The sequence below is a fragment of the Jaculus jaculus genome, chromosome 16 (assembly GCF_020740685.1).
Source record: "Jaculus jaculus isolate mJacJac1 chromosome 16, mJacJac1.mat.Y.cur, whole genome shotgun sequence".
In the NCBI taxonomy this organism is placed as follows: Eukaryota; Metazoa; Chordata; class Mammalia; order Rodentia; family Dipodidae; genus Jaculus; species Jaculus jaculus.
The window spans coordinates 63,377,633-63,388,873 of record NC_059117.1 but is presented as its reverse complement, the minus strand read 5'-3'; the positions used below and the strand labels follow the sequence as shown (position 1 = coordinate 63,388,873).

General features: G+C 44.3%; 1 pseudogene; it reads right to left on the bottom strand.

Annotated features, from left to right (window-relative positions):
• Positions 1 to 3,033: 3,033 nt before the first annotated feature.
• On the bottom strand, positions 3,034 to 4,383 carry LOC101615746 (annotated as a pseudogene).
• Between the last annotated feature and the right edge of the window lie 6,858 nt (positions 4,384 to 11,241).

Here is an 11,241-nt window from a genome sequence, read left to right as displayed (position 1 = left end):
TTTAAATCTTACAGAGGAAGGGAATCTAGACTAAACAACGGACTCTTAAAACTGAAATAATATAAAATGAAACAACATAATAAAGATCAGCAAAAAATGCAAGTGACCAATGACCATTTAAGTGAGCAGTTCCTTTAGCCATCAGGGAAATGCAAAGTAGAACTACTTTAGATTGCATCTAACTCCAGTCAGGATGGTTACCATTAAGAAAGCAAATGACAGAGTTGAAGAGGTGGTTTAGCAGTTAAGGCATTTGCCTGCACAGCCAAAGGACCCAGGTTCAATTCCCCAGTAGCCACATAAAGCTAGATGTACAAAGTGGTGCATGCATCTGGAGTTCATTTGCAGCAGCTTGAGGCCCTGGCATGTTCATGCTCACTCTCTCTCTCTCTCCCTCTCTATCTCTCTCTCTCTCTCTCTCTCTCTCTCTCTCTCTCTCTCTTTCCTTTCCAATAAGCAAATAAAAATAATTTAAAAAAAAAAGAAGAAGAAAAATGACAACAAGGGCTGGAAAGATTTCATATCAGTTAAAGTGCTTGCCTGCAAAGCCAAGGAACCTAGATTCAATTCCCCAGGACTCATGTAAACCAGATGCACAAGGTGGCACATGCATCTGGAGTTCATCTGTAGTGGCCAAAGGCCCTGTTTTACCCATCCTCTCACCCTATCTATCTGCCTCTTTCTCTCTCTTTCTTTCTCTCAAATAAGTAAAATAAATAACTAAAAATGACAACAAGTGCTGAGAAGGTAGAGGGGGAAAGGAACTTTTATTCACCGTTGGTGTGAATCCAGTCTGGTATAGCCATTATGGGAATCAGTGTGGAGGTTTTGAAAAACTTAAAAATACAGCTACCATATATATGATCCACTTACACTACTCCTAAGCATATACCTTAAGACCATTTGCATTTCTTGTTTTGGGAACTCTGTTCAGTTCCATAGCAATCTTTATTAAGCTGTTTGACTTTGTATTGTTTAGTTTTGTGAGTCCCTTGTTTGTTCTAGATACCCTTCCTCTATAAAATTTAAAGCTGGAAAGATTTCCTCCCACTCTGTAGGTCACTTCTTAACTTGATTAACTATTGGTTTCCTGTATAAAAGCTTTTCAAGTTCATGAGTTCCTGTTGGTTGATAATTGGCTTGATTGAGTAACTGAGTTCTCAGAAAGTCCTTACCTATGTCTATATCTTATTTATACACTACTATAGAGATACCTGGAAACCCACATTTATTGCTACTTTATTCACAATAGCTTGGAGATGTCATCAACTTAGAAGCCCATCAAGTTATGCCTGAATGGTGAGGGGTGGTACATATACACAATGAAGTTTTATTCAGCTGTAAATAAAACCAAAATTATGAAAGTTACAGGAAAACAAATGGAATTGGAAAAATATACTAAGTGAAGTAACCCAGACCCAGAAAGAAAGGCAAGTGTCACATGTTCTCTCTTATGTGCAGATCATAGCTTTGGATTATATGTGTGTAAGTTGTGGTAAGAATCAGTAAAGACCCAGAAGCTAGAAGGAGAAAACATAGGGGAAAGTTAAAGAAGAGAGATAAAAGAACACATGTGATATGAATGATAAACATACACAACATCTATAAATAAAACTATACAGCTACAGCCACCTGATTCTCAACAAAGGAGGCAAAAACATGTGTTGGAGAAAACATCCTCTTTAACAAACATTGCTAGATAAATTGAATATCCCTAGACTGAAGCTAGATTCCTATCTCTCACCCTGTATAAAAATCAACTCAAAATTCATCAAAAACCTTAATGTAAGACCTGTGCTTGAAATTTCCACACATGAGTGCTTACACTCAGTACAGAACAAGAGATTCCTGGGTGCTTACTCTCAGTACAGACAACAGACTTCTGGGTGCTTGTGCTCAGTACAGACAACAGACTCCTGGGTGCTTGTGCTCAGTTCCACATCCGCAGAGGAAACAGGTGCACGAGCTCTCTCACCCTGCCCTCAGCAGTGCCTCACCCTAACCAGCCAAACAGGGCCAGCAGGACGCATTACTACAGCTTCATGCCCTCCTGTCATTGCCCTTGGGAGACTGTCACATTAGTTGGTGTCTCTTTACCATGTCTTGCACTGCATTTTGCTAAAAATTACTCCATTTTCTAAGTACTTACGGGGCCTGGCAAAGGACAAAGACATGAATCAGTTATTTTTCTTGTTGCTGCGACCAAGTATCTGACAAGACGCAAGTGAGGGTTTCTTTTGGCTTACAGTTTAGGGACACCCAGGCCCTGCCGGTGGCAATGGTATGTGGAAGCGCTGGGCGCATTGTGTTCTTTGAAGAAGCAGAAGGTCCAAGGGCTTGGGCCTGGGCTACGAAACCTCAAGGCCAGTCCCTGGGACCCACTTCCTGCACAGAGCCTCAGCTCCTGAAGTTTCCACAAACTTCCAAAATAGTGCCACCAGCCAAGGACCAAGTCTGTAAACATGTGGGGACATTTTATAACCAAACCATAGCAGGGCACATGTACAATCCCTTTCCAGTGAAACTTCCTACTTCATAAATATAATGGTGTCTTTCTGATATAAGGTGGGCTTTCTCCATGAAATTGATTTCAAGTTACTTTTTTTTTTGAAGTTGAACTTTTATTCCAAATGACCATGATGTCTAGAAAGGTGACAGCTAACACTCAAAACAATGTGCTTAGTTGAAAATGAAAAGGACTTGATTTGCAGCAGAGGGAGCAACAGGGTGCCAGCCTTGCTTATCACTGCTCTGGTTCTGCCCAAGAAAGCTAAAAATGACCTGCATCTTTCCGGCACACAATCTGGATGTGCAGCTTTTACTATGAGTGATGTAAAGAGCTAGAAAAATAGGAAAGGAAAAGAAAAGAGAAAACATACTGCAAAATCCCAAGCCTCAGAAGTCAACATGCACTGAAGGATAGCAGTGAAGACCCGCCATAGCAAAAACCTCACGATTCTTAAAGTGGGAGTTATCAAAAGTTCTTTAAGTTCGGAAGCTACAGGCAAAGCGAAGGGGAGCAGTCACACTGGCTCAGAAGAGCTTCTGCCTGCTGTGAACACGACAATCAGCCCTACTTCCAAGACACAGTTGGAGCTGCTGAGCCTGGTGCACCTGAAGGAAGAGACGGGAGGCTGACGTCCTTAAATGTACAAAAGCACACTGGGCCACCTGGTCCTGAGCCGTGTGAGCCACACCTGCCACTGCTCCTGGATGATGCTGAGGTTGCCTTTCTGCACCTTGAGCTCCTCCGCACTGACCACTGATGGGTCGATGGCGGAATATTTGGTCCCGTGGAATTGCAGCAAAAATGTATCTGCACATAAAGGTTGACATCTGCACTTCTACATGCATAGGGGAAGTGGCCTCCTGTCTTGAGGTGAGCTCTCCGGGCATTAGGGTACAGCTTGCACATTTCTTCCTTGGCTTCCTTTGAAAGTGTGCTCTTATCAAACACATCCATAATTGTTACACAGATGTTCTGAACTTCATGCGGCTCCACATAAAAATTCTGACAGTTCAGGGTTAGTCTTGAAGCCTGTTCACGCTGACCCAAACTTTCCAGCCTGTCCCCCATGAAACCAATGGCATCAGCAATCATAGGGTCCCAGGGGAAACTTTTCCAAGGACTATTTTCTTTTAAGCATAAATGCTGGCATCAACCAAAAGCTGTTTGCAGTCCACATTTGGTTGAAGATGGAGGTATCACTGAAGGCACTGCAGAGGATGAGGGAGTGCACTCTGGGAGACTTGTGAGTGTATTCAGCAAATTTCTGAATCAAAAACCCTCCCAAAGAAGCCCCAAACAGATTGACTTTATCCAACTGTAAGTGGTTTAAAAGTTTTCTGAATCCATCATAGAATTCAAGGTGGTCCCAGTAAACTAGATACTGCAAAGCTATGACCCGGAAATCCCATCCAGTCAAAGCCAAAATCTGCTGGAAGAATACATCTGCAGTTACACTGGCAGGGGAAGAAATATGAGAGGACACCTGACACTTTGGGGGCCCACATCACAGAGTGACCAGATCTTACTGTCATCATCATCGACAATAATCTTCTCAAAATGTTTTTCTTTATTTTTATTTATTTATCTGAGAGTGACAGACAGGGAGAGAAAGAGGGGAGCAAGAGAGAGAGAAAGAGAGAGAGAATGGGCGCACCAGGGCCTCCAGCCACTGCAAACAAACTCCAGAGGCATGGGCCCCCTTGTGCACCTGGCTTCCGTGAGTCCTGGGGAATCGGGCCTCGAACTGGAGTCCTTAGGTTTCACAGGCAAGCACTTAACTGCTAAACCATCCGTCCAGCCCCTACAATAATCTTCTTAAGGGGAACGGTACTTTTAAACCAGTTATAATCAGGGGAGACTTCGACCTCTCCCATGTTTAGCTCAAGTGGAGGTTAACCCTGCCATGGCCTCACTTTCCCTCCGGCTCTGGCAGCTCATCTTTGCCCCAGGCCGGCTGTGGGCGGTGGAGGTTGTGAGTACAGGTGGACCAAGGCCTCCTGAGGGCGCAGCAGGCGGTGGGAATGCTGGAGAAGGGGCCATCACCTCCCTCCTCCACAATGGGAGGCGCCCGCCTCTCAATTTCAGGTGACTTTATGATGCATGACAAGAGATGATCCCCGTCCTGCCACCTGTGCTTCCCCAACCCCTGCTACTACGAAGCATCAATCTAAGAAAGCCTACCAGACCCCTTTCTCGTGATTCAAAACTTTGTAGGATCAACCACCAAAGAATTGGTTTGCCAGGCTGGAGAGAAGGCTTAGCGGTTAAGGTGCTTGCCTATGAAGCCTAAGGACCCAAGTTCGATTCCTCATTACACACATAAATCAGATGCACAAGGTGGTGCATGTATCTGGAGTTTGTCTGCAGTGGCTGGAAGCCTTGAAGTACCCATTCTCATTCTCCCTCTCTCTCTCTCTTGCTTTTATAAAAAGAAAAGGAAGAACAAAAATAATTAATAAAGAATTGCAGCTGGAGAGATGGCTTAGTGGTGCTTGACTGCAAAGCTAAGGACCCGTGTTCGACTCTCCAGACCCAACATAAGCCAGACACACAAGGCTGGGGCAAACACAAGGTCACATATGCCCACCAGGTAGCACAAAAATCTGGAGTTTGATGCAATGGCTGAAGCCCTGGTATGCCAAATTCTCTGTCTCTCTTTATCTCTCTCTCTCTCTTTCTCTCTTAAAAAAAAAAACTAAAATTAAAAATATTTGCCTTTCCGAGTCTCATTTTCTCTTTGGGACTCGTGATCGGATATGCCATCATGATGGATACCCATCCTCAGAGCTTGTCTTGGTGCCATACATTCTGCTCAGTAGAGTCTCTCTAAGGATCATAAATCTCCGCTTCTTCTGCAAAACTCATCATGTTCTATGGGAAAAACCAGATAAAGAAAATGATAAAAAATCAAGTTGCCCGACTTGATGTTACATGAGAAAAATGGCCAGTATCTCAGAAGGGTTCCTGAAGTGCATAGTGGGGACAACATTTTCAGGACACCCTCCAAGGGACTGGAGGAGTAAGGCGGAATGGAAACGCTCCATCACAGCCCAGCACCATGGACAGCCGACTTGGACACCCTCCAGGGGACTGGAGGAGTAACCGCTCCATCACAGCCCAGCACCATGGACAGCCAACTTGGACACCCTCCAGGGGACTGGAGGAATAACCACTCCATCACAGCCCAGCACCATGGACAGCCGACTTATTCTTTCTTGAACGGGGACCCGGCAAGGGCCATCATTGACACCCTCCTAGGTGGTAGACATGGAAGCTTCCCAGCCCTTCCAGCCGACCTCCTACAAGAGAAGGGAAAGTCCTGAGTCACTTCTGGGTGATGCTCTCAGCCAGATGCCATCAAGAAAGGTGGGCTAGAGAGATGGCTTAGTGGCAAAGGCGCTCACATGCAAAGCCTAAGGACTCAGGTTCAATTCCTCAGTACCCACGTAAGCCAGATGCACAAGGTGGGGCATGCATGTGGCGTTTATTTGCAGTGGCAGGAGGCCTTAGCACACCTAATCTCTCCTCCCCTCTCTCTCCCTCTGCGTCAAAAAAATGAATTATTTTTTAAAGTTAAAGGTGAATTCTGGGGGTACCAACTAGGACTGCTACAACCATTGAAAACATTGCAAGCAGCAAGTGCTCACAAATTTAACACATGAAGAGAGCATCACCCCGGAAGAGCAGAGCCAAGGCCGTGGGCGACGCACGCTGCAAGGGGAGGCTGGGTGAGGAGGTCACGGGGTCCAGCAACGGCCCTTTCCGTACAGTCGGCCTGTGACAAGTTGATCCACTTTCTGCACAGATCTTCGTATTTGCAGGACAGAAGCCTCCCACTATGTGCAGAACTGATTTAACTCTTACTGGAGTTCACTTGGAAACAGGCAGCTTTGTTGGCTGAAGGAGAATATTAGCTCACATCAACATACTAGGAAATGAATACCCAAGCAAGAGCTAACTCACACACTCAACAAAAGAAAATCAATATGTTACATAGAAAGGAACAGCAAAGACTATAGAGAAAGCTTACCCCCAAATTGCTGTGTAGGTGTCATTAGCCTTCAAAGCAGCGTATAAACAATAATCATGTAGAGCAAAAATACAGACACCTGCCAGGCATGGTGGCGCATGCCTTTAATCCCAGCACTCTGGAGGCAGAGGTAGGAGGATCATCATGAGTTCAAGGCCACCCTGAGACTACACAGTGAAGTCCATGTCAGCTTGGGCTAGAGTGAGACCCTACCTCGAAAAACCAATATATATATTGTATGTATGTACATATATATATACACAAATGCCTGTGTTGAAAACCAGATGTTTTGATTTTAAATTTCCTGGAACAGGTCCCAGAAATCTGTATTTTTTTTGAGGTAGGGTCTCACTGTAGCCCAGGCTAACCTGGAATTCACTATGTAGTCTTGGGGTGACCTCAAACTCAGAATGATCCTCCTACCTGTGCCTCCCAAGTGCTGAGATTAAAGGTGTGTGCCACCACACCCAGCTCCAGGTATCTGTATTTTTAAGATCTACAGGTAATGCTACAATGTACATTGGGCCACAAACCACTAGCAGAGAACGAAATGAACGTCAAGGCCTGTATTTAGTTAATGTGACTTGGAGGCTGGCTGCAAGGGTAAGATGAGTGAATGTGCAGTGAATAAAACATTGCAAGAGGGAGGAAAAACAGGGTTGCAACATCAAGAGAAAAGAAGACTCCTGCATACTCCTGTTATGCTGGACGGTGCCTGGCACATGCATGTTTGTTCTGAGTAGTAGTCCAAGCTCTTCTGAGCCTAAATTAATGGCGAATAAGAAATGCCCATGACACACAGAAATAGGGTGACCTTCAGCATGAGTCCTGGCAAAGCAGGTGGCAGAGTTGAGAGACATTTCATGGATGACATTCTACTCTCTTTGTTCTTTTTGTTGGTACTGATGTCTGTTTAGTTTATTATTTTATTATTACTTGCAAGCATGGAGAAATAGAGGGAAAAGAGACAGAGAGAATAAGAGTGCCAGGGCTTCCAACTGCTGCAAAGGAACTCCAGCTGCATGCACCACTTTGCTTTACATGGGTACTAGAGAATCAAACTCAGGTCTTTAGGCTCTGCAAGAACATGCTTTAACTGCTGAGCCATGTCTCTGGCCCTGTTTTGGTTTTTAGAGATAGACCATCAGTATGTAGCCCAGGCTGGCCTGGAACTTTCTGAGGACCAGGCTGTTCTCCAAGTAGTTGTGGTCCACTTGCTTCTGCCTCCGTAGTGCTGGGATTGCAGGAGCGTGAGCCTCCTACTTCTTCATCCAACCACAATGACCATATAACATAATAGAAGGGCCACACGCCACATGCACATTAGCAACAAGTGAAATACAATATGTATTATACCTCCTCCATTCTGAGACATTTTTACTATACTCATGTTGATCTCCTGAATGTCCACAATAACTGTGAGATGTGCGTGTCTGTAATCCAAGCACTCAGGAGGCAAAGGCAGAAGAATGAGCTCAAAGTCATCCTCAGGTAAATGGAAAGTTCAAGGCCAGCCCAGTCCACATGAGACCCTGTCTCACAAAGAAAACAACTGGGCTGGAGATATGACTTAGTGGTTAGGCACTTGCCTGTGAAGCCTAAGGATCCTGGTTTGAGGCTCAATTCTCCAGGACCCATGTTAGCCAGATGCACAAGGGGGTGCACGCATCTAGAGTTCGTTTGCAGTGGCTAGAGACCCTGGCACGCCCATTCTCATTCTCTCTCTCTCTCTCTCTCTGTCTGTCACTCTCAAATAAATAAAAATGAATAAATATATTTAAAAAATAATAAGCTTTAAAAGAAAGAAAACAACTACAAGATGCATCTTAAGTCCCAAAATTATGTCTTATAATGTAAGAAATGTTGTAGTCAAGAAATATGTTGCATACTACAGGTCATGCAATGAGGGGACCACCTTTTGTCTTTCAATGCCCGGTTCGATTAGCACTGTCCCTACGTCACTGAGGGCTTCTGGAACTGTTCTTACCTCTCCACTGAAGCACTGGCTCTGCAAGCATTCTGTTAGCCTCCCAGGGCAACAACGGCAGTGGTTCACTGAACTGCTTCTCTGACTGAGGCCCTGGGGACTCAGGCTACACTCTGACCAGTAGTGTACCTGTTACTAGTCTCCAGCTGAAACCACATGGAGCGGAGACATGCATCCCTTTCTGGGCTCTCCTCAAACCGCATGTTTGGGCATGAAGTAAATGATAGTTGTTGTTCTAACCCTTTATATTCTGCAGTAGCTTGTTACACAGCCCTAGGATATCAGAAAAAAGACCTTATGATTCCCAAAGTGAGACCATAGGGTACATTTTGACATTCAAACCACAACAGCCCTATATCCATATATTCATATACACATATACATACAACATTGAGTGCATGGGCATGTATACATATGTACACACACCTTAAAACCAGATTTGTATGTGAGCACATATTCACAGGTATGTGCACACACATGCCTTTAATTGATATTAATATATAGGCATATATGTGTGCATATATGTATATACACCTCAAATAAAACTAGTATGTGAACAGTCATCTTCAGAGTTTCAGAGTCTATGGTCACATATGCAAACAGCCATGGTCAAAGGTATTCAGGGAAAAATGCATCTGTATCAATCATATTGATACTTTTTTGTCTTTTCATATTCTCTAAACAATAAAGTACAATAACTTCAATCACATTTACATAGTGTTATCTCAGCTATAATCTACAGATTAAGCAATACCAGAGGATACGGTTACATTAGATACAAATATTACCCTTTTTATGTAAAGGACCTGAGCATTAAAGAGTTTGACTATTCATAGGGCTTCTCTATGACACCATCCTCTGTTGATGCCAAGAAGAGAGAGAGTGTGTGAGAGAAAGAGAGAGAGAGAGAGAGCATGCTCAGATTAACTCGTTACTTGGGGAATACTAATTAAAACCATAATGAGATGTCCCATCAAACTACAGAATGGCTAACAAGAGAAAGACAAAAACAAGTCTGGCATGAATATGAACTCATCTATTGCTGGTGGGAGGTAAATTGATATGACCACATAGGGAAACTAAAAGAATGCAATCTCTTGCATGTCCTATCACCCATAAAGTTTACTCCGAGGTACATGGTACACACCTAAAAGAAAGACATGCATGCACTCACCACAAGATGTGAACAAAGGTTCCATGAGCTTCACTATTCAAAGTAAGCCAAAGCCAAAAAACACACCAAAAAAAAAAAAAAATTCCCCCAAACAAGACTATAGAGCAACTAACTGCTATTGTAAACATGGATGAGTTTCACAGCTTAATGCTGGTGATCAGGGAAATCAGAAACAGAAGACCTGAGCATGAGCCCATGCCTCTAACGTGTGCAGATAGGCTGGTGAGCGGCTCAAGTTCATGCCGAGCCTTGGAATTTGAGTCCAGGAAAAATGTAAGCAGATGTGTGATGGGGAAAAGTCATGAATAAATCATAACAACTGTGTCTACATGTGGTGGTTTGAATGTAAAATGTCCTCCGTAGCTTCATGTGTTTGTGATTAAGCCTCATGCTACATTGCAGGGTAGAGGAGCCTTTAGGCAGTGGAGCCTTGCTGGAAGAGGTGGACCCCTGGGGGCAGCTGTTCTATCCCAGCCCCTGTCTGTCTGTCTGTCTGTCTGTCTGTCTGTCTGTCTGGAGATATGACACCTGACTGTCTGTCTGCTCTGCCATGTTTCCCTCGCCATGATGAAGCTTCCACTTGGAACTATAAGCTGGAAATAAACCCTTTCCTTCATATGCTGCTTCTGGACTGGTGTTTTGTCCCAACACTAGGAAGGTAATTGCTACCAAAAATTAGTATCAAGAGGCCCCAGCTGAAACCATAGAGTAACTGGGGAAATGAGCAAGAGTGCTGCTTTCTTGGCGAACTTGATATCAGCACAAGGATGAAGGAGATAGACACTGAGGACACTCAACTCCTACCAAACCAGAGATCTACAGACACAGAGGCTCCCAAGACCTCATCACTGAAGTAGACCTTAAATGAACCCAACATGGCTCAGAGAAATTCACAGAGGAGGGGGCAGAAAGATTGTTAGAGCCACAAGTTGAGACATTACACACAGGGACATTGCCTGTTCCCCATAACTGATGGCCACCTCCACAATCTACAGCCTACAATTCCCATGGGGATAACTAGCATCCCCAAAGAGGAGCGTCCCTTTGGGAGGGGCAGAGATGAAGGTAAGGAAGGTACCAACATGCGCTGTTCACACACTGAGCATGTCCATAACTAACAAAAAGTGCAACATGGGGCTGGAGAGATGGCTTAGCAGTTAAGCGCTTGCCTGTCAAGCCTAAGGACCCCGGTTCGAGGCTTGATTCCCCAGGATCCACGTTAGCCAGATGCACAAGGGGCACAAGCATCTGGAGTTCCTTTGCCATGGCTAGAGGCCCTGGCATGCCCATTCTCTATCTACCTATCTGCCTCTTTCTCTCTCTGTCTGTCACTCTCAAATAAATAAATTTTAAAAAGTGCAACATGGTCAGATTCAAAGATCTATAAAAAAAAAAAAAAAAACAGCGGGATACACCACACCTCCTCATGGATGACACTTTCTACCTCACTTTTTAGGACCCAGCTTGGTCTAGAGTCGAAGGTTGGTTGGTGGGCACTGAGGGCCATCAGCATTGTCTTGCTTGGCATCTCCTTATGGGAA